The 24,616-nt window shown below is 40.1% G+C and overlaps 46 non-coding genes across 46 annotated transcripts; all 46 read right to left on the bottom strand.

The window, feature by feature from the left end:
* Window positions 1-2,489: 2,489 nt before the first annotated feature.
* trnal-uag (transfer RNA leucine (anticodon UAG)) lies at window positions 2,490-2,571 on the bottom strand. The gene has a single exon. It is a non-coding gene; the product is annotated as a tRNA-Leu (tRNA).
* A 372-nt stretch (window positions 2,572-2,943) lies between these two features.
* On the bottom strand, window positions 2,944-3,025 carry trnal-aag (transfer RNA leucine (anticodon AAG)). Its single transcript has one exon. It is a non-coding gene; the product is annotated as a tRNA-Leu (tRNA).
* A 370-nt stretch (window positions 3,026-3,395) lies between these two features.
* trnal-uag (transfer RNA leucine (anticodon UAG)) lies at window positions 3,396-3,477 on the bottom strand. Its single transcript has one exon. It is a non-coding gene; the product is annotated as a tRNA-Leu (tRNA).
* Window positions 3,478-3,834: 357 nt separating this feature from the next.
* On the bottom strand, window positions 3,835-3,916 carry trnal-uag (transfer RNA leucine (anticodon UAG)). The gene has a single exon. It is a non-coding gene; the product is annotated as a tRNA-Leu (tRNA).
* A 115-nt stretch (window positions 3,917-4,031) lies between these two features.
* On the bottom strand, window positions 4,032-4,113 carry trnal-aag (transfer RNA leucine (anticodon AAG)). The gene has a single exon. It is a non-coding gene; the product is annotated as a tRNA-Leu (tRNA).
* A 356-nt stretch (window positions 4,114-4,469) lies between these two features.
* trnal-aag (transfer RNA leucine (anticodon AAG)) lies at window positions 4,470-4,551 on the bottom strand. The gene has a single exon. It is a non-coding gene; the product is annotated as a tRNA-Leu (tRNA).
* A 108-nt stretch (window positions 4,552-4,659) lies between these two features.
* trnal-aag (transfer RNA leucine (anticodon AAG)) lies at window positions 4,660-4,741 on the bottom strand. The gene has a single exon. It is a non-coding gene; the product is annotated as a tRNA-Leu (tRNA).
* Window positions 4,742-5,104: 363 nt separating this feature from the next.
* Window positions 5,105-5,186, bottom strand: trnal-aag (transfer RNA leucine (anticodon AAG)). The gene has a single exon. It is a non-coding gene; the product is annotated as a tRNA-Leu (tRNA).
* A 344-nt stretch (window positions 5,187-5,530) lies between these two features.
* Window positions 5,531-5,612, bottom strand: trnal-aag (transfer RNA leucine (anticodon AAG)). Its single transcript has one exon. It is a non-coding gene; the product is annotated as a tRNA-Leu (tRNA).
* A 355-nt stretch (window positions 5,613-5,967) lies between these two features.
* Window positions 5,968-6,049, bottom strand: trnal-uag (transfer RNA leucine (anticodon UAG)). Its single transcript has one exon. It is a non-coding gene; the product is annotated as a tRNA-Leu (tRNA).
* Window positions 6,050-6,162: 113 nt separating this feature from the next.
* Window positions 6,163-6,244, bottom strand: trnal-aag (transfer RNA leucine (anticodon AAG)). Its single transcript has one exon. It is a non-coding gene; the product is annotated as a tRNA-Leu (tRNA).
* A 356-nt stretch (window positions 6,245-6,600) lies between these two features.
* trnal-aag (transfer RNA leucine (anticodon AAG)) lies at window positions 6,601-6,682 on the bottom strand. Its single transcript has one exon. It is a non-coding gene; the product is annotated as a tRNA-Leu (tRNA).
* A 108-nt stretch (window positions 6,683-6,790) lies between these two features.
* On the bottom strand, window positions 6,791-6,872 carry trnal-aag (transfer RNA leucine (anticodon AAG)). Its single transcript has one exon. It is a non-coding gene; the product is annotated as a tRNA-Leu (tRNA).
* A 363-nt stretch (window positions 6,873-7,235) lies between these two features.
* Window positions 7,236-7,317, bottom strand: trnal-aag (transfer RNA leucine (anticodon AAG)). Its single transcript has one exon. It is a non-coding gene; the product is annotated as a tRNA-Leu (tRNA).
* Window positions 7,318-7,661: 344 nt separating this feature from the next.
* On the bottom strand, window positions 7,662-7,743 carry trnal-aag (transfer RNA leucine (anticodon AAG)). Its single transcript has one exon. It is a non-coding gene; the product is annotated as a tRNA-Leu (tRNA).
* Window positions 7,744-8,098: 355 nt separating this feature from the next.
* Window positions 8,099-8,180, bottom strand: trnal-uag (transfer RNA leucine (anticodon UAG)). The gene has a single exon. It is a non-coding gene; the product is annotated as a tRNA-Leu (tRNA).
* A 114-nt stretch (window positions 8,181-8,294) lies between these two features.
* On the bottom strand, window positions 8,295-8,376 carry trnal-aag (transfer RNA leucine (anticodon AAG)). The gene has a single exon. It is a non-coding gene; the product is annotated as a tRNA-Leu (tRNA).
* A 356-nt stretch (window positions 8,377-8,732) lies between these two features.
* trnal-aag (transfer RNA leucine (anticodon AAG)) lies at window positions 8,733-8,814 on the bottom strand. The gene has a single exon. It is a non-coding gene; the product is annotated as a tRNA-Leu (tRNA).
* Window positions 8,815-9,169: 355 nt separating this feature from the next.
* On the bottom strand, window positions 9,170-9,251 carry trnal-uag (transfer RNA leucine (anticodon UAG)). Its single transcript has one exon. It is a non-coding gene; the product is annotated as a tRNA-Leu (tRNA).
* Window positions 9,252-9,365: 114 nt separating this feature from the next.
* trnal-aag (transfer RNA leucine (anticodon AAG)) lies at window positions 9,366-9,447 on the bottom strand. Its single transcript has one exon. It is a non-coding gene; the product is annotated as a tRNA-Leu (tRNA).
* Window positions 9,448-9,803: 356 nt separating this feature from the next.
* trnal-aag (transfer RNA leucine (anticodon AAG)) lies at window positions 9,804-9,885 on the bottom strand. The gene has a single exon. It is a non-coding gene; the product is annotated as a tRNA-Leu (tRNA).
* A 3,044-nt stretch (window positions 9,886-12,929) lies between these two features.
* trnal-aag (transfer RNA leucine (anticodon AAG)) lies at window positions 12,930-13,011 on the bottom strand. Its single transcript has one exon. It is a non-coding gene; the product is annotated as a tRNA-Leu (tRNA).
* Window positions 13,012-13,361: 350 nt separating this feature from the next.
* trnal-aag (transfer RNA leucine (anticodon AAG)) lies at window positions 13,362-13,443 on the bottom strand. Its single transcript has one exon. It is a non-coding gene; the product is annotated as a tRNA-Leu (tRNA).
* A 980-nt stretch (window positions 13,444-14,423) lies between these two features.
* Window positions 14,424-14,505, bottom strand: trnal-aag (transfer RNA leucine (anticodon AAG)). The gene has a single exon. It is a non-coding gene; the product is annotated as a tRNA-Leu (tRNA).
* Window positions 14,506-14,859: 354 nt separating this feature from the next.
* Window positions 14,860-14,941, bottom strand: trnal-uag (transfer RNA leucine (anticodon UAG)). Its single transcript has one exon. It is a non-coding gene; the product is annotated as a tRNA-Leu (tRNA).
* Window positions 14,942-15,052: 111 nt separating this feature from the next.
* Window positions 15,053-15,134, bottom strand: trnal-aag (transfer RNA leucine (anticodon AAG)). The gene has a single exon. It is a non-coding gene; the product is annotated as a tRNA-Leu (tRNA).
* Window positions 15,135-15,490: 356 nt separating this feature from the next.
* On the bottom strand, window positions 15,491-15,572 carry trnal-aag (transfer RNA leucine (anticodon AAG)). The gene has a single exon. It is a non-coding gene; the product is annotated as a tRNA-Leu (tRNA).
* Window positions 15,573-15,917: 345 nt separating this feature from the next.
* Window positions 15,918-16,000, bottom strand: trnal-aag (transfer RNA leucine (anticodon AAG)). The gene has a single exon. It is a non-coding gene; the product is annotated as a tRNA-Leu (tRNA).
* A 107-nt stretch (window positions 16,001-16,107) lies between these two features.
* On the bottom strand, window positions 16,108-16,188 carry trnal-aag (transfer RNA leucine (anticodon AAG)). The gene has a single exon. It is a non-coding gene; the product is annotated as a tRNA-Leu (tRNA).
* Window positions 16,189-18,874: 2,686 nt separating this feature from the next.
* On the bottom strand, window positions 18,875-18,956 carry trnal-uag (transfer RNA leucine (anticodon UAG)). The gene has a single exon. It is a non-coding gene; the product is annotated as a tRNA-Leu (tRNA).
* A 112-nt stretch (window positions 18,957-19,068) lies between these two features.
* On the bottom strand, window positions 19,069-19,150 carry trnal-aag (transfer RNA leucine (anticodon AAG)). Its single transcript has one exon. It is a non-coding gene; the product is annotated as a tRNA-Leu (tRNA).
* Window positions 19,151-19,513: 363 nt separating this feature from the next.
* Window positions 19,514-19,595, bottom strand: trnal-aag (transfer RNA leucine (anticodon AAG)). Its single transcript has one exon. It is a non-coding gene; the product is annotated as a tRNA-Leu (tRNA).
* A 359-nt stretch (window positions 19,596-19,954) lies between these two features.
* On the bottom strand, window positions 19,955-20,036 carry trnal-aag (transfer RNA leucine (anticodon AAG)). The gene has a single exon. It is a non-coding gene; the product is annotated as a tRNA-Leu (tRNA).
* A 353-nt stretch (window positions 20,037-20,389) lies between these two features.
* On the bottom strand, window positions 20,390-20,471 carry trnal-uag (transfer RNA leucine (anticodon UAG)). The gene has a single exon. It is a non-coding gene; the product is annotated as a tRNA-Leu (tRNA).
* Window positions 20,472-20,578: 107 nt separating this feature from the next.
* trnal-aag (transfer RNA leucine (anticodon AAG)) lies at window positions 20,579-20,659 on the bottom strand. Its single transcript has one exon. It is a non-coding gene; the product is annotated as a tRNA-Leu (tRNA).
* A 359-nt stretch (window positions 20,660-21,018) lies between these two features.
* Window positions 21,019-21,099, bottom strand: trnal-uag (transfer RNA leucine (anticodon UAG)). The gene has a single exon. It is a non-coding gene; the product is annotated as a tRNA-Leu (tRNA).
* Window positions 21,100-21,211: 112 nt separating this feature from the next.
* trnal-aag (transfer RNA leucine (anticodon AAG)) lies at window positions 21,212-21,293 on the bottom strand. The gene has a single exon. It is a non-coding gene; the product is annotated as a tRNA-Leu (tRNA).
* A 350-nt stretch (window positions 21,294-21,643) lies between these two features.
* On the bottom strand, window positions 21,644-21,725 carry trnal-uag (transfer RNA leucine (anticodon UAG)). The gene has a single exon. It is a non-coding gene; the product is annotated as a tRNA-Leu (tRNA).
* Window positions 21,726-21,837: 112 nt separating this feature from the next.
* trnal-aag (transfer RNA leucine (anticodon AAG)) lies at window positions 21,838-21,919 on the bottom strand. The gene has a single exon. It is a non-coding gene; the product is annotated as a tRNA-Leu (tRNA).
* Window positions 21,920-22,280: 361 nt separating this feature from the next.
* On the bottom strand, window positions 22,281-22,361 carry trnal-aag (transfer RNA leucine (anticodon AAG)). Its single transcript has one exon. It is a non-coding gene; the product is annotated as a tRNA-Leu (tRNA).
* A 355-nt stretch (window positions 22,362-22,716) lies between these two features.
* trnal-uag (transfer RNA leucine (anticodon UAG)) lies at window positions 22,717-22,799 on the bottom strand. The gene has a single exon. It is a non-coding gene; the product is annotated as a tRNA-Leu (tRNA).
* A 113-nt stretch (window positions 22,800-22,912) lies between these two features.
* On the bottom strand, window positions 22,913-22,994 carry trnal-aag (transfer RNA leucine (anticodon AAG)). The gene has a single exon. It is a non-coding gene; the product is annotated as a tRNA-Leu (tRNA).
* Window positions 22,995-23,357: 363 nt separating this feature from the next.
* trnal-aag (transfer RNA leucine (anticodon AAG)) lies at window positions 23,358-23,439 on the bottom strand. Its single transcript has one exon. It is a non-coding gene; the product is annotated as a tRNA-Leu (tRNA).
* A 358-nt stretch (window positions 23,440-23,797) lies between these two features.
* Window positions 23,798-23,879, bottom strand: trnal-uag (transfer RNA leucine (anticodon UAG)). The gene has a single exon. It is a non-coding gene; the product is annotated as a tRNA-Leu (tRNA).
* A 114-nt stretch (window positions 23,880-23,993) lies between these two features.
* Window positions 23,994-24,075, bottom strand: trnal-aag (transfer RNA leucine (anticodon AAG)). The gene has a single exon. It is a non-coding gene; the product is annotated as a tRNA-Leu (tRNA).
* A 355-nt stretch (window positions 24,076-24,430) lies between these two features.
* On the bottom strand, window positions 24,431-24,512 carry trnal-aag (transfer RNA leucine (anticodon AAG)). The gene has a single exon. It is a non-coding gene; the product is annotated as a tRNA-Leu (tRNA).
* Between the last annotated feature and the right edge of the window lie 104 nt (window positions 24,513-24,616).

Raw genomic sequence — 24,616 nt, 5'->3', positions numbered from 1 at the left:
ACCCCGGGGAGAGGGATGGACATACTGTGTGTCCTCCTGTAAGATTTAAGAGAATCGTTCCAAACAATTTGGCTGGATGTTGCTGTCACAGCGGGAAACAAACCCAAAAAAAACATTTGCCAGTGGTAAAGAAACGCAGTGCGGCTAAGTGATTTTTACAGGGACAGGAAGCAAACGCAATGAATTGTATATGGCAAATAAATGCATTCACCTCAGATCTGCTAACGTGTGATACAAGATTAAGTGTTGAAACCTTGTTTGAGAGATCCCCTTGCAAGGGGAAAATAAAAGACTGGCGCACACTGGTTGATTCGCAGGCTTTAATTGCACAAACTCATCAACATTTTCACACTATAAAAGAGTCTGAGACAAAAAGGCAACACTTATATAGTTAGTGAAAAACAATGCTCATCATTTAATGGGTTGAAAAGGATTTGAAATGGATTGAGAGTGGGTCCAACTCTAACGGGTTGTGTTAGGAACCAAATGCAGCACAATGGATAGCAGATACACTTTATACTGATTAATATCAAAATCTACAGTAACAAAGCAGGGCAGGGAAGGTAATCGATGCAGGAAAGGCAATTATCCAATTAGAGTCTCAGAGAGGAAGCAGGCAGAAGACAGGATGAGGTTAGGCAGTGGATCAGGGAGCAGATAAATTGCCGACATAGGCAAACAGGAACCAGAACACGTTAACAAATCTCTAGTTGAAGACAAAAGGTGGGTGGGGTTTACCAGTCACAGGCGAACAAGACTGGAAGGGACAGAAAAGGTCGGTAACAGAGTATCAGAAAAAATGGAAGAAACCTCAGGGAGAGCAACAGAGGAACGCCTCTTATCTCCCAGGACAGACAGACAGCACGCAGTAGGTTCCGTGAGGATAAATTAAAATGATAATACATTTACAACATAGACAGTCTAAATGTCAGTAAACATAACGGGTCTTAACTGTATAAAAGGAAGATCAAGGTGGATCCAGGTAGATGTAAATGACTTCTGCACGTCAATGAATTGTTGTATTTTTGCTATTTACTCCTGTGCCACAAATAAAAAAACTGTGCATTTTTGAAGAACATCCTGTTGGATTTGATTGTGCACATCTTTCTAATGTGGGTAATCACATTTTTTAAATAAAACTCTTACAATTGTCAACAGAAATTCCAGTTGCTGTATATTTCTACAGTATCGGCCTTTCTAATCCTCTTAAACCAAATGTACCCATGCTAATCTGAGTTTGTTTGTTACCAGCAGAATATATCAACTCTATCTTCTAGTGCAATGCATCTTTTAAGCTGCATTAGCCCCAAAGATGATGTGTGTTTATTGTCTGTAGATCTAAATATCTACTCTAAAACCCCATGCTATCACTAAAGGATAACCTTTCATTGGATCTTACAAAACAGTTTGTAGGAGAGAAATCATATTTTAAGGAACACCACACTCCTTGCATTAGGGTCAAAGTAGAACAGTTCAGTGAGTAATGTATGCATTGAAATGTGAGTGATGGCTTTATTCATAGCTACAGGATTTATACAGAGTATAAATCGCCTCTGAAGGCAACAGTTTGCTCAAGCATGAGGTGAATATCTTCGCAAAAGATAACGATGCTCCACCACTTACAAACAGAACTATGATTATGTGTTCTCATGAGTCACAGAGACAAATAAAGTGCTGCACAACCAAGATAGATGTGCATAATAAATATTATCCAACAAATTAAAGAGGACAGCAGAGCAATAACAAAGACATCATTAAGTATCAGGGTAAGAGAGCATTCATTATGGTTATGGGTAAGGTGAGGAAGGTCAAAGCAAGTCAGCAGAGTGGAATAATGCAAGAAAATGAAATGACTTTAGCAAAATAAAAATGTAAAAGTAGTATATAAAAGGTTATACTTTGCATTTGGTCTTTTTTTAATGGATTTACTTTAGGATACACACAAATTAAAGATGAAACAATGCTCAAATGTAAAATAGCCTACAGTATATAGATGTTGAGAAATGTTTGGCTTGGAAAACACAGACTGGTGCTTTAAACTGAACCATGACTGGGTAAGAGTCCTTGAATTTTTTCAATTTGGGCCATAAGACTGAAAGCTGCTCGACATCAGATCTCAAATCATACATAAGTCCAGAAGCTTTCAAATAAGAAGGGGGTGGAGAGGTACATTCTGCCGTCACATTTTCAGACCAACACAAAAAAGGAATGAAAAATACTTTCAAATTTCAGGGAAAGTATCCTCTTACAAATCACTGAGAAGTGTGCAGAGCACAAAGTCAACCATATTGTCAACGGATATCAAATCTAACTTCATGTGCTGCAATAGTTTTCTTAGTGACTAACCATCTGGGTGGTTAGTTTCAAACTGGCTGAATTCATATCTATGTTTGGTACAAGGATGATTTTGTTAAGACTTAAGGCTGCTCTCACAGGGGTTTTAGTTTTAAGGGTGGGTGTGGTATTCACCGTAGATTTGATTTTCATAATGGCAGTGGTGGGATTTGAACCCATGCCTCGTGAGAGACTGGAACCTAAATCCAGCGCCTTGGACCACTCGGCCACACTACCTGTTTTCTGAGAGGAAATGCAAATCATTAAAAATGTAGAAAAGAATAAACTAAAAAGAAACCATCATGTTTGAAATCAAAGACTCCCTACAGCCAGTGGGAAGAATTTCTAAATTCCAATTTCTCTTACAATTGTCAACTTACATCAAAACAAAAATCTACCTAGATAAATGCTCCTTGAATTAAGACGGTAGAATAGAAAACAGTGTGTTTATGATTTGAAAAGAATCTTGTGGTTGAGAATCTTAGCAGCTTCTTACCACTGAACCTCAAACAGAGCCACAACTAACTCAAGACTAAAGTTGCTTAGTTAGTAGGGGGTTTGTCTTCAGGGTAGGTGTGGTTTCCTTAAAGCACATGTCTTTTTTTATAATGGCAGTGGTGGGATTTGAACCCACGCCTCGTGAGAGACTGGAGCCTTAATCCAGCGCCTTGGACCGCTCGGCCACACTACCTGTTTTTCATGGCAAATGCAACAGATCGAAAACCTAGAAAAGAATGAACTTGATAGCAACACAATGACCAAAATTGAAGAGCCCCTACAGCCGGTGGGAAGAATTTCTAAAGTCCAATTTCTTTTGCAATGGTCAACTTACATCAAAACAAAAATCGACCTTGATAAATGCTCCTTGAATTAAGAAGGTGGAATAGAAAACAGTGTGTTTTTGATTTGAAAAGAATCTTGTGGTTGAAAATCTTAGCAGCTTCTTACCACTGAACCTCAAACTGAGCCAAAACTAACTCAAGACTCAGTTGCTAGGAAAATAGGAGGGTTTGTCTTCAGGGTAGGTGTGTTTTCCTTAAAGCAGTTGTATTTTTTTATAATGGCAGTGGTGGGATTTGAACCCACGCCTCCTGAGAGACTGGAGCCTAAATCCAGTGCCTTAGACCGCTCGGCCACACTACCTTCTTTACAATAGGAAAATACACCCAAAAAAAAATGTACAAAAGACGAAGCTTGACAGCAACCATAATGACTGAGGTTTCCTTTTACCTGAAGTTCTAAATTCCAATTTCTCTTACAATTGTCAACTTACATCAAAACAAAAATCTACGTTGATAAATTCTCCTTGGTAAGACGGTAGAATAGAAAACAGTGTGTTTTTTATTTGAAGAGAATCCTGGGGTTGAGCATTTTAGCAGATTATTACCACTGACCCTAAAAATGAGTTACTACTGTCTCAAGACTTAGTTCCTACGAAAGTAGGGGGGTTTGTCTTCAGAGTAGGTGTGGTTTCCTTAAAGCACTTATCTTTTTTTATAATGGCAGTGGTGGGATTTGAACCCACGCCTCCTGAGAGACTGGAGCCTAAATCCAGCGCCTTAGACCGCTCGGCCACACTACCTTCTTTTCAAAGGAAAATGCAACATTTCTTTTTTTTTACAAAAGACGAATCTTGATAGCAACCATAATGAGTGGGACTGTGGTTTCCTTTTACCACAAGTTCTTTAGTTTCATAATGGCAGTGGTGGGATTTGAACCCACGCCTCCTGAGAGACTGGAGCCTTAATCCAGCGCCTTGGACCGCTCGGCCACACTACCTGTTTTTCATGGGGAAATGCAAATCATTAAAAATGTAAATAAAGAATAACCTTAAAAGAAACCATAATGTTTCAAATCAAAGAGCCCCTACAGCCAGTGGGAAGAATTTCTAAAGTCCAATTTCTTTTACAATTGTCAATTTACATCAAAACTAAAATCGACCTTGATAAATGCTCCTTGGATTAAGAAGGTGGAATAGAAAACAGTGTGTTTTTGATTTGAAGAGGATCTTGGCAGATACTTACCACTGACCCTCAAACTGAGCCACAACTAACTCAAGACTCAGTTGCTAGGAAAATAGGAGGGTTTGTCGTCAGAGTAGTTGTTGTTTCCTTAAAGCACTTATTTCCTTATAATGGCAGTGGTGGGATTTGAACCCACGCCTCCTGAGAGACTGGAGCCTTAATCCAGCGCCTTAGACCGCTCGGCCACACTACCTTCTTTATATAGGAAAATGCACCCTAAAAAAAATGTAGAAAAGACGAAGCTTGACAGCAACCATAATGACTGAGGTTTCCTTTTACCACAAGTTCTTTAGTTTCATAATGGCAGTGGTGGGATTTGAACCCACGCCTCCTGAGAGACTGGAGCCTTAATCCAGCGCCTTGGACCGCTCGGCCACACTACCTGTTTTTCATGGGAAACGCAACAGATCGAAAACGTACAAAAGAATGAACTTGATAGCAACACAATGACCAAAATCAAAGAGCCCCTACGGCCAGTGGGAAGAATTTCTAAAGTCCAATTTCTCTGTCAATTTACATCAAAACAAAAATCGACCTTGATAAATGCTCCTTGAATTAAGAAGGTGGAATAGAAAACAGTGTGTTTTTGATTTGAAGAGGATTTTGGGGTTGAGCATCTTAGCAGATACTTACCACTGAACCTCAAACTGAGCCACGCCTAACTCAAGACTTAGTTGCTTAGTTAGTAGGGGGTTTGTCTTCAGGGTAGGTGTGGTTTCCTTAAAGCACTTGTCATTTTTTTATAATGGCAGTGGTGGGATTTGAACCCACGCCTCCTGAGAGACTGGAGCCTTAATCCATTGCCTTAGACCGCTCGGCCACACTACCTTCTTTACATAGGAAAATGCACCCAAAAAGAAATGTACAAAAGACGAAGCTTGACAGCAACCATAATGACTGAGGTTTCCTTTTACCTGAAGTTTTAAATTCCAATTTGTCTTACAATTGTCAACTTACATCAAAACAAAAATCTACCTTGATAAATGTTACTTGGATTAAGAAGGAGGAATAGAAAACATTTGAAGAGGATCTTGGGGTTGAGCATCTTAGCAGATACTTACCACTGACCCTCAAACTGAGCCACAACTAACTCAAGACTCAGTTGCTAGGAAAGTAGGAGGGTTTGTCGTCAGAGTAGATGTTGTTTCCTTAAAGCACTTCTTTCCTTATAATGGCAGTGGTGGGATTTGAACCCACGCCTCCTGAGAGACTGGAGCCTTAATCCAGCGCCTTAGACCTCTCGGCCACACTACCTTCTTTACATAGGAAAATGCACCCAAAAAAAATGTACAAAAGACGAAGCTTGACAGCAACCATAATGACTGAGGTTTCCTTTTACCTGAAGTTCTAAATTCCAATTTCTCTTACAATTGTCAACTTACATCAAAACAAAAATCTACCTTGATAAATTCTCCTTGGTAAGACGGTAGAATAGAAAACAGTGTCTTTTTTATTTGAAGAGAATCCTGGGGTTGAGAATCTTAGCAGCTTATTACCACTGAACCTCAAAATGAGCTACGCCTAACTCAAGACTTAGTTCCTACGATTCTAGGGGGTTTGTCTTCAGAGTAGGTGTGGTTTCCTTAAAGCACTTGCCATTTTTTTATAATGGCAGTGGTGGGATTTGAACCCACGCCTCCTGAGAGACTGGAGCCTAAATCCAGCGCCTTAGACCGCTCGGCCACACTACCTTCTTTTCAAAGGAAAATGCAACATTTTTTTTTTTACAAAAGACGGATCTTGATAGCAACCATAATGAGTGGGACTGTGGTTTCCTTTTACCACAAGTTCTTTAGTTTCATAATGGCAGTGGTGGGATTTGAACCCACGCCTCCTGAGAGACTGGAGCCTTAATCCAGCGCCTTGGACCGCTCGGCCACACTACCTGTTTTTCATGGGGAAATGCAAATCATTAAAAATGTAAATAAAGAATAACCTTAAAAGAAACCATAATGTTTCAAATCAAAGAGCCCCTACAGCCAGTGGGAAGAATTTCTAAAGTCCAATTTCTTTTACAATTGTCAATTTACATCAAAACTAAAATCGACCTTGATAAATGCTCCTTGGAGTAAGAAGGTGGAATAGAAAACAGTGTGTTTTTGATTTGAAGAGGATCTTGGCAGATACTTACCACTGACCCTCAAACTGAGCCACAACTAACTCAAGACTCAGTTGCTAGGAAAATAGGAGGGTTTGTCGTCAGAGTAGTTGTTGTTTCCTTAAAGCACTTATTTCCTTATAATGGCAGTGGTGGGATTTGAACCCACGCCTCCTGAGAGACTGGAGCCTTAATCCAGCGCCTTAGACCGCTCGGCCACACTACCTTCTTTTCAAAGGAAAATGCACCCTAAATTTTTTTTACAAAAGACGAATCTTGATAGCAACCATAATGACTGAGGTTTCCTTTTACCACAAGTTCTTTAGTTTCATAATGGCAGTGGTGGGATTTGAACCCACGCCTCCTGAGAGACTGGAGCCTTAATCCAGCGCCTTGGACCGCTCGGCCACACTACCTGTTTTTCATGGGAAACGCAACAGATCGAAAACGTACAAAAGAATGAACTTGATAGCAACACAATGACCAAAATCAAAGAGCCCCTACGGCCAGTGGGAAGAATTTCTAAAGTCCAATTTCTCTGTCAATTTACATCAAAACAAAAATCGACCTTGATAAATGCTCCTTGAATTAAGAAGGTGGAATAGAAAACAGTGTGTTTTTGATTTGAAGAGGATTTTGGGGTTGAGCATCTTAGCAGATACTTACCACTGAACCTCAAACTGAGCCACGCCTAACTCAAGACTTAGTTGCTTAGTTAGTAGGGGGTTTGTCTTCAGGGTAGGTGTGGTTTCCTTAAAGCACTTGTCATTTTTTTATAATGGCAGTGGTGGGATTTGAACCCACGCCTCCTGAGAGACTGGAGCCTTAATCCATTGCCTTAGACCGCTCGGCCACACTACCTTCTTTACATAGGAAAATGCACCCAAAAAGAAATGTACAAAAGACGAAGCTTGACAGCAACCATAATGACTGAGGTTTCCTTTTACCTGAAGTTTTAAATTCCAATTTGTCTTACAATTGTCAACTTACATCAAAACAAAAATCTACCTTGATAAATGTTACTTGGATTAAGAAGGAGGAATAGAAAACATTTGAAGAGGATCTTGGGGTTGAGCATCTTAGCAGATACTTACCACTGACCCTCAAACTGAGCCACAACTAACTCAAGACTCAGTTGCTAGGAAAGTAGGAGGGTTTGTCGTCAGAGTAGTTGTTGTTTCCTTAAAGCACTTATTTCCTTATAATGGCAGTGGTGGGATTTGAACCCACGCCTCCTGAGAGACTGGAGCCTTAATCCAGCGCCTTAGACCGCTCGGCCACACTACCTTCTTTACATAGGAAAATGCACCCAAAAAAAATGTACAAAAGACGAAGCTTGACAGCAACCATAATGACTGAGGTTTCCTTTTACCTGAAGTTCTAAATTCCAATTTCTCTTACAATTGTCAACTTACATCAAAACAAAAATCTACGTTGATAAATTCTCCTTGGTAAGACGGTAGAATAGAAAACAGTGTGTTTTTTATTTGAAGAGAATCCTGGGGTTGAGCATTTTAGCAGATTATTACCACTGACCCTAAAAATGAGTTACTACTGTCTCAAGACTTAGTTCCTACGAAAGTAGGGGGGTTTGTCTTCAGAGTAGGTGTGGTTTCCTTAAAGCACTTATCTTTTTTTATAATGGCAGTGGTGGGATTTGAACCCACGCCTCCTGAGAGACTGGAGCCTAAATCCAGCGCCTTAGACCGCTCGGCCACACTACCTTCTTTTCAAAGGAAAATGCAACATTTCTTTTTTTTACAAAAGACGAATCTTGATAGCAACCATAATGAGTGGGACTGTGGTTTCCTTTTACCACAAGTTCTTTAGTTTCATAATGGCAGTGGTGGGATTTGAACCCACGCCTCCTGAGAGACTGGAGCCTTAATCCAGCGCCTTGGACCGCTCGGCCACACTACCTGTTTTTCATGGGGAAATGCAAATCATTAAAAATGTAAATAAAGAATAACCTTAAAAGAAACCATAATGTTTCAAATCAAAGAGCCCCTACAGCCAGTGGGAAGAATTTCTAAAGTCCAATTTCTTTTACAATTGTCAATTTACATCAAAACTAAAATCGACCTTGATAAATGCTCCTTGGAGTAAGAAGGTGGAATAGAAAACAGTGTGTTTTTGATTTGAAGAGGATCTTGGCAGATACTTACCACTGACCCTCAAACTGAGCCACAACTAACTCAAGACTCAGTTGCTAGGAAAATAGGAGGGTTTGTCGTCAGAGTAGTTGTTGTTTCCTTAAAGCACTTATTTCCTTATAATGGCAGTGGTGGGATTTGAACCCACGCCTCCTGAGAGACTGGAGCCTTAATCCAGCGCCTTAGACCGCTCGGCCACACTACCTTCTTTACATAGGAAAATGCACCCAAAAAAAATGTAGAAAAGACGAAGCTTGACAGCAACCATAATGACTGAGGTTTCCTTTTACCTGAAGTTCTAAATTCCAATTTCTCTTACAATTGTCAACTTACATCAAAACAAAAATCTACGTTGATAAATTCTCCTTGGTAAGACGGTAGAATAGAAAACAGTGTGTTTTTTATTTGAAGAGAATCCTGGGGTTGAGCATTTTAGCAGATTATTACCACTGACCCTAAAAATGAGTTACTACTGTCTCAAGACTTAGTTCCTACGAAAGTAGGGGGGTTTGTCTTCAGAGTAGGTGTGGTTTCCTTAAAGCACTTATCTTTTTTTATAATGGCAGTGGTGGGATTTGAACCCACGCCTCCTGAGAGACTGGAGCCTAAATCCAGCGCCTTAGACCGCTCGGCCACACTACCTTCTTTTCAAAGGAAAATGCAACATTTCTTTTTTTTACAAAAGACGAATCTTGATAGCAACCATAATGAGTGGGACTGTGGTTTCCTTTTACCACAAGTTCTTTAGTTTCATAATGGCAGTGGTGGGATTTGAACCCACGCCTCCTGAGAGACTGGAGCCTTAATCCAGCGCCTTGGACCGCTCGGCCACACTACCTGTTTTTCATGGGGAAATGCAATTCATTAAAAATGTAAATAAAGAATAACCTTAAAAGAAACCATAATGTTTCAAATCAAAGAGCCCCTACAGCCAGTGGGAAGAATTTCTAAAGTCCAATTTCTTTTACAATTGTCAATTTACATCAAAACTAAAATCGACCTTGATAAATGCTCCTTGGAGTAAGAAGGTGGAATAGAAAACAGTGTGTTTTTGATTTGAAGAGGATCTTGGCAGATACTTACCACTGACCCTCAAACTGAGCCACAACTAACTCAAGACTCAGTTGCTAGGAAAATAGGACGGTTTGTCGTCAGAGTAGTTGTTGTTTCCTTAAAGCACTTATTTCCTTATAATGGCAGTGGTGGGATTTGAACCCACGCCTCCTGAGAGACTGGAGCCTTAATCCAGCGCCTTAGACCGCTCGGCCACGCTACCTTCTTTACATAGGAAAATGCACCCAAAAAAAAATGTAGAAAAGACGAAGCTTGACAGCAACCATAATGACCGAGGTTTCCTTTTACCTGAAGTTCTAAATTCCAATTTCTCTTACAATTGTCAACTTACATCAAAACAAAAATCTACGTTGATAAATTCTCCTTGGTAAGACGGTAGAATAGAAAACAGTGTGTTTTTTATTTGAAGAGAATCCTGGGGTTGAGCATTTTAGCAGATTATTACCACTGACCCTAAAAATGAGTTACTACTGTCTCAAGACTTAGTTCCTACGAAAGTAGGGGGGTTTGTCTTCAGAGTAGGTGTGGTTTCCTTAAAGCACTTATCTTTTTTTATAATGGCAGTTGTAACCCAGGTGAAAATAGACATGGTTATTAAATAGTTAATAAATAAGAATAAATATCAAACAGAATTTCATCATTTCAAATAATTTACTTTATTGATATTAAAAACATCTTAAACAGATAAATAGGATTAAAAACATTATTTCATGGGTTTGGTAATTTATTTTATCATTGGTTGAAGTTGAAAGGTCATATCTATCAGCTAATTACAGTGCTGATAGTCATTCTCTTCCAGAAGATTCTCGGGAGAATCGAGGAAGCAAGAACAGGTGAAGTCACGCTTGAGAGTAGCTCCAGTAAGAAGATATTAGAGCTAAGAAATCTAAGTGTATTTGACGATTTATTTTCTTGCTGTGAGTGTTTTGTTTACCCTTCTGTCTATGTCGATAGACTGTGGTTTTGTTTAGCGTTTTAGTTTTTGAGTTACTGAGGAGATTCGCGGAGATACAGTTTGCTTTTGAAGATCACGCATCCAGCGCGTGGTCAACGACATTGGATGGCGAGCCACCCGAGGAAGGAGCAACGTTGAACTGTGTTTGTACGTCGAAAGAAACATCTTTTCTCCTATTCGAGGAGAGCGGACATCGTAGTGAGGGGCCGGGTGCTTCAGCCTTTCCCTTCCTTTCCCTGCCGAGAATCAATCACCAACTGCGGTAAGACTGTGCCAGTAGTAGCCGCCATACTTCTCCCCTCTGGATCACGTGAGCAGTGCGTGGACTGCTCCGCGCTGCTGTGTGAAAGGGAACTTTCTCCCTTTCTCTCGCTAAAGGACTGTTTAGCACTAAGGAATTGATTTAATGGACATTGATACAGTTAACCATTTTGTGTTGATGTTTATGTGCATACTGTGAATGTGTTTAACTGTAAGGTTGATTGATACTGCATTTACTGGTGTTAACTTTCTCTTGTGGGCTTAGTAAGATGCCCTATGTTTCTTGGTTGTAATAACCTACTGATAGAGGGTAATACCAAATGCTTCTGATTTAATTAACTAAAATAGGCCTAAGTTGATTAATAATTAAGATGGAAAATTAAAGAACTAGTTATACCAAATAACTGCAAACTAACTGGATAACAAACTAATACTAGAACACTTATAAGAGCTCAACTGAGATACTAGCTAAATTACTGAAACTGACTGAGTTTAAGTTAACTAGATATTAAGAATTCAAAATAGTTTTCTTTACTTAAAGGGTAACTGAGTAAAACTCAGATTCTTCTTTGAATCAAAAACCATTTATGCAAATGGTTTTTCCTGTGCAAAAGTTTCAAAATCAAAGAGCCCCTAAGCAGTGGGGAAAAATTTTCTAAAATCAATTTTTTTACAATTTTTTTTTCTCAAAACTTCGCCTTTTAAATTTTGGGTTAAAGGGGTGGAATAGAAAACGGTGTTTTTTTTTGAAGAAAATCTTGGCAAACTTACCACGGGAAACCCCTAAATGGCCAAAAAACTCCCCCATTCGGGAAAAATAGGAGGGTTTGTCGTCGAGTATTTTGTTTTTCCTTAAACCTTATTTCCTTATAAGGGCAGTGGGGGGATTTGCCCCGGGCCTCCTGGAAGGACCTTCCCCCTTAAGTGGGCCAAAACCTTTTTTAAAGGAAAAAGTTCATTTTTTTTTTTTAACAAAAGACGAATTTATAGAAACCCTAATGGGGGATGTGTTTCCTTTAAAACCAAATTCTTTATTTAAAAAAAGGCAGTTTTTTTTGGGATTTGAACCCACGCCTCCGAAACAGCCTTAATCCAGATTTGGGAAACCGCTCGAACTCCCGTTTTTAGGGGGAAAACAAATCATTAAAAAGTAAAATAAAAATACTTTAAAAAAACCATAAGGGTTTTTTCAAAATCAAAGGCCCCTAACCGGGGGGGAAGATTTCTAAAAACCCCCAATTTCTTTTCAAATGTCCAATTCCCAAAAAATATTATAAATCTCCTTAAAAAAGGTGGAAAAAAAAAAAATTTTTTTTTTGAAGAATCTTGGGAGATACTCACTGACCCTAAACGACCCCACAACTAACCAAACTCTTTCAGAAAATGGAACTTTTTTTTCCGTCGAAGTTTTTTTGTTTCCCTTTTAAACACTTTATTTCCCATAAGGGGCAGTGGGGGATTTAAACCCCACCCTCCGAGAACTGGGCCTTAATCCATTCCCTTTAAAACCCCGCCACACACCTTTTTTACAAGGAAAATTCACCCCAAAAAAAAAAGGAACAAAAAACGAATTTGACACAACCATAATGACTGATTTCCTTTTACCAAAGTTCAAAATTCCAATTCTCTTACAATTTGTCAAACTTACTCAAAAAAAAAATCCCCTTTAAAAATGTTACTTGGATTAAGAAGGAGGAATAGAAAACATTTGAAAGGACTTGGGTTGAGCTCTACAGATATTTTACCCTGACCCCAAACGACCCACAACAACTCAAGACCAGTTCAGGAAATTTAGGACGGTTTGTCGTCAGGGGTATTTGGTTTCCCTTTTAACCTTTTTTCCTTATAAGGGCAGTGGGGGATTTGAACCCACGCCCCTGAAGACTGGGCCTTAACCAGCCCTTAGACCGCTGGGGCCAACAACCTTTTTTTATATGGGAAAAGCACCCAAAAAAAAATGTAAAAAAAGACAACTTGACGAAACCAAAATACTGATTTTTCCTTTTACCACAAGTTCTTTAGTTTCATAATGGCAGTGGTGGGATTTGAACCCACGCCTCCTGAGAGACTGGAGCCTTAATCCAGCGCCTTGGACCGCTCGGCCACACTACCTGTTTTTCAGGGGAAACGCAACAGATCGAAAACGTACAAAAGAATGAACTTGATAGCAACACAATGACCAAAATCAAAGAGCCCCTACGGCCAGTGGGAAGAATTTCTAAAGTCCAATTTCTCTGTCAACTTACATCAAAACAAAAATTGACCTTGATAAATGCTCCTTGAATTAAGAAGGTGGAATAGAAAAACATTTGAAGAGGATCTTGGGGTTGAGCATCTTAGCAGATACTTACCACTGAACCTCAAACTGAGCCACGCCTAACTCAAGACTTAGTTGCTTAGTTAGTAGGGGTTTGTCTTCAGGGTAGGTGTGGTTTCCTTAAAGCACTTGTCATTTTTTATAATGGCAGTGGTGGGATTTGAACCCACGCCTCCTGAGAGACTGGAGCCTTAATCCAGCGCCTTAGACCGCTCGGCCACACTACCTGCTTTACATAGGAAAATGCACCCAAAAAAAAAATGTACAAAAGACGAAGCTTGACAGCAACCATAATGACTGAGGTTTCCTTTTACCAGAAGTTTAAATTCCAATTTGTCTTACAATTGTCAACTTACATCAAAACAAAAATCTACCTTGATAAATGTTACTTGGATTAAGAAGTGGAATAGAAAACAGTGTGTTTTTGATTTGAAAAGAATCTTGGGGTTGAGCATTTTAGCAGATTATTACCACTGACCCTCAAACTGAGATACTACTGTCTCAAGACTTAGTTCCTACGAAAGTAGGGGGTATGTCTTCAGAGTAGGTGTGGTTTCCTTAAAGCACTTATCTTTTTTATAATGGCAGTGGTGGGATTGATCCCACGCCTCCTGAGAGACTGGAGCCTAAATCCAGCGCCTTAGACCGCTCGGGCCACACTACCTTCTTTTCAAAGGAAAATGCAACATTTCTTTTTTTACAAAAGACGAATCTTGATAGCAACCATAATGAGTGGGACTGTGGTTTCCTTTTACCACAAGTTCTTTAGTTTCATAATGGCAGTGGTGGGATTTGAACCCACGCCTGCTGAGAGACTGGAGCCTTAATCCAGCGCATTGGACCGCTCGGCCATCACTACCTGATTTTCATGGGAAACGCAACAGATCGAAAACGTACAAAAGAATGAACTTGATAGCAACACAATGACCAAAATCAAAGAGCCCTACGGCCAGTGGGAAGAATTTCTAAAGTCCAATTGTCTCTGTCAATTTACATCAAAACAAAAATCTACCTTGATAAATGCTACTTGGATTAAGAAGGTGGAATAGAAAACATTTGAAGAGGATCTTGGGGTTGAGCATCTTAGCAGATACTACCACTGACCCTCAAACTGAGCCACAACTAACTCAAGACTCAGTTGCTAGGAAAGTAGGACGGTTTGTCGTCAGAGTAGTTGTTGTTCCTTTAAGCACTTATTTTCTTATAATGGCAGTGGTGGGATTTGAACCCACGCCTCCTGAGAGACTGGAGCCTTAATCCAGCACCTTAGACCGCTCGGCCACACTACCTTCTTTACATAGGAAAATGCATCCCAAAAAAATGTACAAAAGACGAAGCTTGACAGCAACCATAATGACTGAGGTTTCCTTTTACCTGAAGTTCTAAATTCCAATTTCTCTTACAATTGTCAACTTACATCAAAACAAAAATCTACGTTGATAAATTCTCCTTGGTAAGACGGTAGAATAGAAAACAGTGTCTTTTTTATTTGAAGAGAATCCTGGGGTTGAGCATTTTAGCAGATTATTACCACTGACCCTAAAAATGAGTTACTACTGTCTCAAGACTTAGTTCCTACGAAAGTAGGGGGGTTTGTCTTCAGAGTAGGTGTGGTTTCCTTAAAGCACTTATCTTTTTTATAATGGCAGTGGTGGGATTTGAACCCACGCCTCCTGAGAGACTGGAGCCTAAATCCAGCGCCTTATACCGCTCGGCCACACTACCTTCTTTTCAAAGGAAAATGCAACATTTTTTTTTTTACAAAAACGATCTTGATAGCAACCATAATGAGTGGGACTGTGGTTTCCTTTCACCACAAGTTCTTTAGTTTCATAATGGCAGTGGTGGGATTTGAACCCACGCCTCCTGAGAGACTGGAGCCTTAATCCAGCGCCTTGGACCGCTCGGCCACACTACCTGTTTTTCATGGGGAAATGCAAATCATTAAAAATGTAAATAAAGAATAACCTTAAAAGAAACCATAATGTTTCAAATCAAAGAGCCCCTACAGCCAGTGGGAAGAATTTCTAAAGTCCAATTTCTTTTACAATTGTCAATTTACATCAAAACTAAAATCGACCTTGATAAATGCTCCTTGGATTAAGAAGGTGGAATAGAAAACAGTGTGTTTTTGATTTGAAGAGGATCTTGGCAGATACTTACCACTGACCCTCAAACTGAGCCACAACTAACTCAAGACTCAGTTGCTAGGAAAATAGGAGGGTTTGTCGTCAGAGTAGTTGTTGTTTCCTTAAAGCACTTATTTCCTTATAATGGCAGTGGTGGGATTTGAACCCACGCCTCCTGAGAGACTGGAGCCTTAATCCATTGCCTTAGACCGCTCGGCCACACTACCTTCTTTACATAGGAAAATTCACACCCAAAAAAAAAAGGAACAAAAAACGAAGCTTGACAGCAACCATAATGACTGAGGTTTCCTTTTACCTGAAGTTCTAAATTCCAATTTCTCTTACAATTGTCAACTTACATCAAAACAAAAATCTACCTTGATAAATGTTACTTGATTAAGAAGGAGGAATAGAAAACATTTGAAGAGGATCTTGGGGTTGAGCATCTTAGCAGATACTTACCACTGACCCCAAACTGAGCCACAACTAACTCAAGACTCAGTTGCTAGGAAATTAGGACGGTTTGTCGTCAGAGTAGTTGTGGTTTCCTTTAAGCACTTATTTCCTTATAATGGCAGTGGTGGGATTTGAAACCCACGCCTCCTGAGAGACTGGAGCCTTAATCCAGCGCCTTAGACCGCTCGGCCACACTACCTTCTTTATATAGGAAAATGCACCCTAAAAAAAATGTAGAAAGACGAAGCTTGACAGCAACCATAATGACTGAGTTTCCTTTTACCACAAGTTCTTTAGTTTTCATAATGGCAGTGGTGGATTTGAACCCACGCCTCTGAGAGAACTGGAGCCTTAATCCAGCGCCTTGGACCGCTCGGCCACACTACCTGTTTTTCATGGGAAACGCAACAGATCGAAAACGTACAAAAGAATGAACTTGATAGCAACACAATGACCAAAATCAAAGAGCCCCTACGGCCAGTGGGAAGAATTTCTAAAGTCCAATTTCTCTGTCACTTACATCAAAACAAAAATTGACCTTGTAAATGCCCCTTTGGGAATTTAAGAATGGAATAAAAAACTTGAAGAATCTTGGGGTTGGCATCTTACGAACTCCCACTGACCCTCAAACTGACCCACCAAATCAAGACTAGTTGCAGAAATTAGGGGGTTTGTCCAGGTAGTTTGGTTCCTTTTTAAGCACTTATTTTTTAAAAGGGGCAGTGGTTTTGGGATTTTTGAACCCACCCCCGAGAGACTGGACCTTAATCCGCCCTAGCCCCCGCTGGGCCACACCCCTTTTTTAATGGGAAAAATCCCCCAAAAAAAATGTAAAAAGACGAAGCTTGACAGCAACCATAATACTGAGGTTTCCTTTTTACGAATTTTAAAAATTCCAATTTTTTTAAAATTTGTAAATTTACATCAAAACAAAAATCATTATAAATTTTTTGGTAAAAAGGTAAAATAGAAAACATTTTTTTTTAATTTGAAAAAATCTTGGGGTTTGAAATTTACAGTTTCCCCACTAACCCAAACTGAGAAACGTCTCAGACTTGTTCTAGAGAGGGGTTGCTTCGGGGGTAGTGTGGTTTCCTTAAAGCACTTATTTTTTATAATGGCAGTGGGGATTAAACCACGCCTCCAGAGAGGGGAGCCAAAATCCAGCGCCTTAGACCAATCGCCACACACCTTTTTTTTAAAGGGAAAAATGCAACATTTTTTTTTTTACAAAAGGGGAATTTTGATAGAAACCCATATAGGGGGAACTGTGGTTTCCTTTAAAACACAAGCTTTAGTTTCATAATGGCAGGGGGGGATTTAAAACCCACGCCTCCGAAGAGGGGAGCCTTAATCCACCCTTTGGGGACCGCCCCGCCCACACCTTTTTTTCAGGGGAAACGCAACAGACGAAAACGTCAAAAGAAAAAAATTGATAGCAACACAAACCAAAATCAAAGACCCCTACGCCAGGGGGAAGAAATTTCAAAGCCAATTTCCTTTCCCAATTACATCAAAACAAAATTTTGCCCTTTGAAAAATGCTCCTTGAATTAAGAAGGTGGAATAAAAAAACATTAAAGAGGATCTTGGGGTTGAGCACTTAGGCAATACTTACCACAAACCTCAAACTGAGCCACCCTAACTCAAATTTAGTTGTTTAGTTAGAGGGTTTGTCTTCGGTAGGGTGGTTTCCAAAAAGCACTTTTTTTTTTTTATAATGGCAGGGGTGGATTTGCCCCACGCCTCCGAAGACGGGAGCCTTAATCCCCCTTGGCCCGCTGGGCCCACTACCTTTTTTACATGGGAAAAAAGCACCCCAAAAAAAAATGAAAAAAAGACAAGCTGACGAAACCATAAAGATGGGGTTTTCCTTTTACCGAAGTTTTAAATTCCAATTTTCTTACAATTGTCAACTTCCCACAAAACAAAAACTACTTGATAAATTTCTTGAAAAAGGGGGAATAGAAAAAGTGTTTTTTATTTGAAAGAACTTGGGGTTGAGCTTTTAGCAGATTTTTCCACTGCCCCCAAATAGTACTAGCCAAACTTAGTCCTACAAAAGTAGGGGGGTTTGTCTTCAGTAGGGTGGTTTCCCTTTAAACACTTTCTTTTTTATAATGGCAGTGGGGGTTTTGAACCCAGCCTCCTGAGAGACGGACCTAAATCCAGCCCTTTAGCCCCGCTCGCCACACTACCTTTTTTTAAAAGGGAAAATGCAACATTTTTTTTTTTTACAAAAACGAATTTTGTAGCAACCATAATGAGGGGACTGTGGTTTTTTTTTACACAAGTTCTTTTTTTCATAATGGCAGGGGTGGGATTTGAACCCACGCCTCCTGAAAACGGACCCTTAATCCAGCCCCTTTGGGACCGCTCGGCCACACACCTTTTTTTCAGGGGGAAAGCAAAATAAAAAAACGAAAAAAAAAAAGAATAACCCTTAAGAAACAAATGCCAAAATAAAAGACCCCTACCCGCCAGTGGAAGAATTTTCTAAACCCCAATTTTTTTTTCTGTCAATTTTACATAAAAACAAAAATCGACCTTGATAAATGCCCCTTTGGATAAAAAGGGGGAAATAGAAAACATTTGGGGGTTTTGGGGGTTGAGATCTTGCAGATACTTACCACAACCCTAAAACTGAGCCAAAACTACTCAAGACTCGTTGCGGGAAAAATTAGGGGTTTGTCGTCAGATAGTTGTGGTTTTTTTAAGCACTTATTTTTTTTTTTTTATTTAAACCCCCCCAAAATAAGTTAATAGATTTAATTTGGAATTTTTTATTTTTTTTTTTTAAAAAAATTAAAAAATATTTTTTTTTTTTAATAAATCTAAATTAAATTTTTTAAATTTAACCCCACTCCAAAAACTACTTAATTCCCGGGTAAACGGTGAATAGAAAACAGTGTCTTTTTTTATTTGAAGAGAATCTTGGGGTTGAGAATCTTAGCAGCTTCTTACCACTGAACCTTAAACTGAGCCACACTAACTCAAGACTCAGTTGCTAGGAAATTAGGTACGGTTTGTCGTCAGAGTAGTTGTGGTTCCCTTTAAGCACTTATTTCTTATAATGGCAGTGGTGGGATTTGAACCCACGCCTCCTGAGAGACTGGAGCCTAAATCCAGCACCTTAGACCGCTCGGCCACACTACCTTCTTTCAAAGGAAAATGCAACATTTTTTTTTTTTACAAAAGACGGATCTGATAGCAACCATAATGAGTGGGACTGTGGTTTCCTTTTACCACAAGTCCTTTAGTTTCATAATGGCAGTGGTGGGATTTGAACCCACGCCTCCTGAGAGACTGGAGCCTTAATCCAGCGCCTTGGACCGCTCGGCCACACTACCTGATTTTCATGGAAACGCAACAGATCGAAAACGTACAAAAGAATGAACTGATAGCAACACAATGACCAAAATCAAAGAGCCCCTACGGCCAGTGGGAAGAATTTCTAAAGTCCAATTTCTCTGTCAACTTACATCAAAACAACAATCGACCTTGATAAATGCTCCTTGGATTAAGAAGGTGGAATAGAAAACAGTGTCTTTTTGATTTGAAGAGGATTTTGGGGGTTGAGCATCTTAGCAGATACTTACCACTGAACCTCAAACTGAGCCACGCCTAACTCAAGACTTAGTTGCTTAGTTAGTAGGGGGTTTGTCTTCAGGGTAGGTGTGGTTTCCTTAAAGCACTTGTCATTTTTTTTATAATGGCAGTGGTGGGATTTGAACCCACGCCTCCTGAGAGACTGGAGCCTTAATCCAGCGCCTTGGACCGCTCGGCCACACTACCTTCTTTACACAGGAAAATTCACCCTAAAAAAAATGTACAAAAGACCAAGCTTGACAGCAACCATAATGACTGAGGTTTCCTTTTACCTGAAGTTCTAATTCCAATTTGTCTTACAATTGTCAATTTACATCAAAACAAAAATCTACATTGATAATGTTACTTGGATTAAGAAGGTGGAATAGAAAACAGTGTGTTTTTGATTTGAAAAGAATCTTGGGGTTGAGCATTTTAGCAGATTATTACCACTGACCCTCAAACTGAGATTACTACTGTCTCCCAAGACTTAGTTCCTACGAAAGTAAGGGGGTTTGTCTTCAGGGTAGGTGTGGTTTCCTTAAAGCACTGCCATTTTTTTATAATGGCAGTGGTGGGATTTGAACCCACGCCTCCTGACAGACTGGAGCCTTAATCCAGCGCCTTAGACCGCTCGGCCACACTACCTGTTTTTCATGGGAAACGCAACAGATCGAAAACGTACAAAAAGAATGAACTTGATAGCAAACACATGACCAAAATATCAAGAGCCCCCTACGGCCAGTGGGAAGAATTTCTAAAGACCAATTTCTCTGTCAATTTACATCAAAACAAAAATCGACCTTGATAAATGCTCCTTGGATTAAGAAGGTGGAATAGAAAACATTTGAAGAGGATCTTGGGGTTGAGCATCTTAGCAGATACTTACCACTGACCCTCAAAACTGAGCCACAACTAACTCAAGACTCAGTTGCTAGGAAATTAGGACGGTTTGTCGTCAGAGTAGTTGTGGTTCCCTTTAAGCACTTATTTTCTTATAATGGCAGTGGTGGGATTTGAACCCACGCCTCCTGAGAGACTGGAGCCTAAATCCAGCGCCTTAGACCGCTCGGCCACACTACCTTCTTTCACAGGAAAAATGCATCATTTATTTTTTTTACAAAAGACGGATCTTGATAGCAACCATAAGACTGTGGTTTCCTTTTACCACAAGTTCTTTAGTTTCATAATGGCAGTGGTGGGATTTGAACCCACCCTCCTGAGAGACTGGAGCCTTAATCCAGCGCCTTGGACCGCTCGGCCACACTACCTTCTTTACACAGGAAAATTCACCCTAAAAAAAATGTACAAAAGACCAAGCTTGACAGCAACCATAATGACTGAGGTTTCCTTTTACCTGAAGTTCTAAATTCCAATTTGTCTTACAATTGTCAACTTACATCAAAACAAAAATCTACATTGATAAATGTTACTTGGATTAAGAAGGTGGAATAGAAAACAGTGTGTTTTTGATTTGAAAAGAATCTTGGGGTTGAGCATTTTAGCAGATTATTACCACTGACCCTCAAACTGAGATACTACTGTCTCAAGACTTAGTTCCTACGAAAGTAAGGGGGTTTGTCTTCAGGGTAGGTGTGGTTTCCTTAAAGCACTTGCCATTTTTTTATAATGGCAGTGGTGGGATTTGAACCCACGCCTCCTGAGGACTGGAGCCTAAATCCAGCGCCTTAGACCGCTCGGCCACACTACCTTCTTTTCACAGGAAAATGCAACATTTTTTTTTTTTACAAAATACGGATCTTGATAGCAACCATAATGAGTGGGACTGTGGTTTCCTTTTACCACAAGTTCTTTAGTTCATATGGCAGTGGTGGGATTTGAACCCACGCCTCCTGAGAGACTGGAGCCTTAATCCAGCGCCTTAGACCGCTCGGCCACACTACCTGTTTTTCATGGGAAACGCAACAGATCGAAAACGTACAAAAGAATGAACTTGATAGCAACACAATGACCAAAATCAAAGAGCCCCTACGGCCAGTGGGAAGAATTTCTAAAGACCAATTTCTCTGTCAATTTACATCAAAACAAAAATCGACCTTGATAAATGCTCCTTGGATTAAGAAGGTGGAATAGAAAACATTTGAAGAGGATCTTGGGGTTGAGCATCTTAGCAGATACTTACCACTGACCCTCAAACTGAGCCACAACTAACTCAAGACTCAGTTGCTAGGAAATTAGGATGGTTTGTCGTCAGAGTAGTTGTGGTTCCCTTTAAGCACTTATCTTTTTTTTAATGGCAGTGGTGGGATTTGAACCCACGCCTCCTGAGAGACTGGAGCCTAAATCCAGCGCCTTAGAACGCTCGGCCACACTACTTCTTTTCAAAGAAAATGCAACATTTTTTTTTTTTACAAAAGACGGATCTTGATAGCAACCATAATGAGTGGGACTGTGGTTTCCTTTTACCACAAGGCCTTTAGTTTCATAATGGCAGTGGTGGGATTTGAACCCACGCCTCCTGAGAGACTGGAGCCTTAATCCAGCGCCTTGGACCGCTCGGCCACACTACCTGATTTTCATGGGAAACGCAACAGATCGAAAACGTACAAAAGAATGAAATTGATAGCAACACAATGACCAAAATCAAAGAGCCCCTACGGCCAGTGGGAAGAATTTCTAAAGTCCAATTTCTCTGTCAACTTACATCAAAACAAAAATCGACCTTGATAAATGCTCCTTGGATTAAGAAGGTGGAATAGAAAACAGTGTGTTTTTGATTTGAAGAGGATTTTGGGGTTGAGCATCTTAGCAGATACTTACCACTGAACCTCAAACTGAGCCACGCCTAACTCAAGACTTAGTTGCTTAGTTAGTAGGGGGTTTGTCTTCAGGGTAGTGTGGTTTCCTTAAAGCACTTGTCATTTTTTATAATGGCAGTGGTGGGATTTGAACCCACGCCTCCTGAGAGACTGGAGCCTTAATCCAGCGCCTTAGACCGCTCGCCACACTACCTTCTTTACATAGCAAAATGCACCCAAAAAAAATGTAGAAAAGACGAAGCTTGACAGCAACCATAATGACTGAGGTTTCCTTTTACCTGAAGTTTTAAATTCCAATTTGTCTTACAATTGTCAACTTACATCAAAACAAAAATCTACCTTGATAAATTTACTTGGATTAAGAAGGTAGAATAGAAAACAGTGTGTTTTTGATTTGAAAGAATCCTGGGGTTGAGCATTTTAGCAGATTATTACCACTGACCCTCAAACTGAGATACTACTGTCTCAAGACTTAGTTCCTACGAAAGTAAGGGGGTTTGTCTTCAGAGTAGGTGTGGTTTCCTTAAAGCACGTATCTTTTTTTATAATGGCAGTGGTGGGATTTGAACCCACGCCTCCTGAGAGACTGGAGCCTAAATCCAGCGCCTTAGGACCGCTCGGCCACACTACCTTCTTTTCACAGGAAAATGCAACATTTTTTTTTTTACAAAAGACGGATCTTGATAGCAACCATAATGAGTGGGAGTGTGGTTTCCTTTTACCACAAGTTCTTTAGTTTCATAATGGCAGTGGTGGGATTTGAACCCACGCCTCCTGAGAGACTGGAGCCTTAATCCAGCGCCTTGGACCGCTCGGCCACACTACCTGATTTTCATGGGAAACGCAACAGATCGAAAACGTACAAAAGAATGAACTTGATAGCAACACAATGACCAAAATCAAAGAGCCCCTACGGCCAGTGGGAAGAATTTCTAAAGTCCAATTTCTCTGTCAACTTACATCAAAACAAAAATCGACCTTGATAAATGCTCCTTGGATTAAGAAGGTGGAATAGAAAACAGTGTGGTTTTGATTTGAGAGGATTTTGGGGTTGAGCATCTTAGCAGATACTTACCACTGAATCCTCAAACTGAGCTACGACTAACTCAAGACTTAGTTGCTTAGTTAGTAGGGGGTTTGTCTTCAGGGTAGGTGTGGTTTCCTTTAAGCACTTGTCATTTTCTTATGATGGCAGTGGTGGGATTTGAACCCACGCCTCCTGAGAGACTGGAGCCTTAATCCAGCGCCTTAGACCGCTCGGCCACACTACCTTCTTTACATAGGAAAATGCACCCAAAAAAAAATGTACAAAAGACGAAGCTTGACAGCAACCATAATGACTGAGGTTTCCTTTTACCTGAAGTTTTAAATTCCAATTTGTCTTACAATTGTCAACTTACATCAAAACAAAAATCTACCTTGATAAATGTTACTTGGATTAAGAAGGTGGAATATAAAACAGTGTGTTTTTGATTTGAAAAGAATCTGGGGGTTGAGCATTTTAGCAGATTATTACCACTGACCCTCAAAACTGAGTTACTACTGTCTCAAGACTTAGTTCCTACGAAAGTAGGGGGTTTGTCTTCAGAGTAGGTGTGGTTTCCTTAAAGCACTTATCTTTTTTTATAATGGCAGTGGTGGGATTTGAACCCACGCCTCCTGAGAGACTGGAGCCTAAATCCAGCGCCTTAGACCGCTCGGCCACACTACCTTCTTTTCAAAGGAAAATGCAACATTTCTCTTTTTTACAAAAGACGGATCTTGATAGCAACCATAATGAGTGGGACTGTGGTTTCCTTTTACCACAAGTTCTTTAGTTTCATAATGGCAGTGGTGGGATTTGAACCCACGCCTCCTGAGAGACTGGAGCCTTAATCCAGCGCCTTGGACCGCTCGGCCACACTACCATGGGAAACGCAACAGATCGAAAACGTACAAAAGAATGAACTTGATAGCAACACAATGACCAAAATCAAAGAGCCCCTACGGCCAGTGGGAAGAATTTCTAAAGTCCAATTTCTCTGTCAACTTACATCAAAACAAAAATCGACCTTGATAAATGCTCCTTGGATTAAGAAGGTGGAATAGAAAACAGTGTGTTTTTGATTTGAAGAGGATTTTGGGGTTGAGCATCTTAGCAGATACTTACCAATGAATCTCAAACTGAGCTACGCCTAACTCAAGACTTAGTTGCTTAGTTAGTAGGGGGTTTGTCTTCAGGGTAGGTGTGGTTTCCTTAAAGCACTTGTCATTTTTTTATAATGGCAGTGGTGGGATTTGAACCCACGCCTCCTGAGAGACTGGAGCCTTAATCCAGCGCCTTAGACCGCTCGGCCACACTACCTTCTTTACATAGGAAAATGCACCCAAAAAAAAATGTACAAAACACGAAGCTTGACAGCAACCATAATGACTGAGGTTTCCTTTTACCTGAAGTTTTAAATTCCA

Source organism: Eleginops maclovinus, chromosome 23 (assembly GCF_036324505.1).
Source record: "Eleginops maclovinus isolate JMC-PN-2008 ecotype Puerto Natales chromosome 23, JC_Emac_rtc_rv5, whole genome shotgun sequence".
Taxonomy (NCBI): domain Eukaryota; kingdom Metazoa; phylum Chordata; class Actinopteri; order Perciformes; family Eleginopidae; genus Eleginops; species Eleginops maclovinus.
This window is presented reverse-complemented; position numbering and strand designations above follow the sequence as displayed.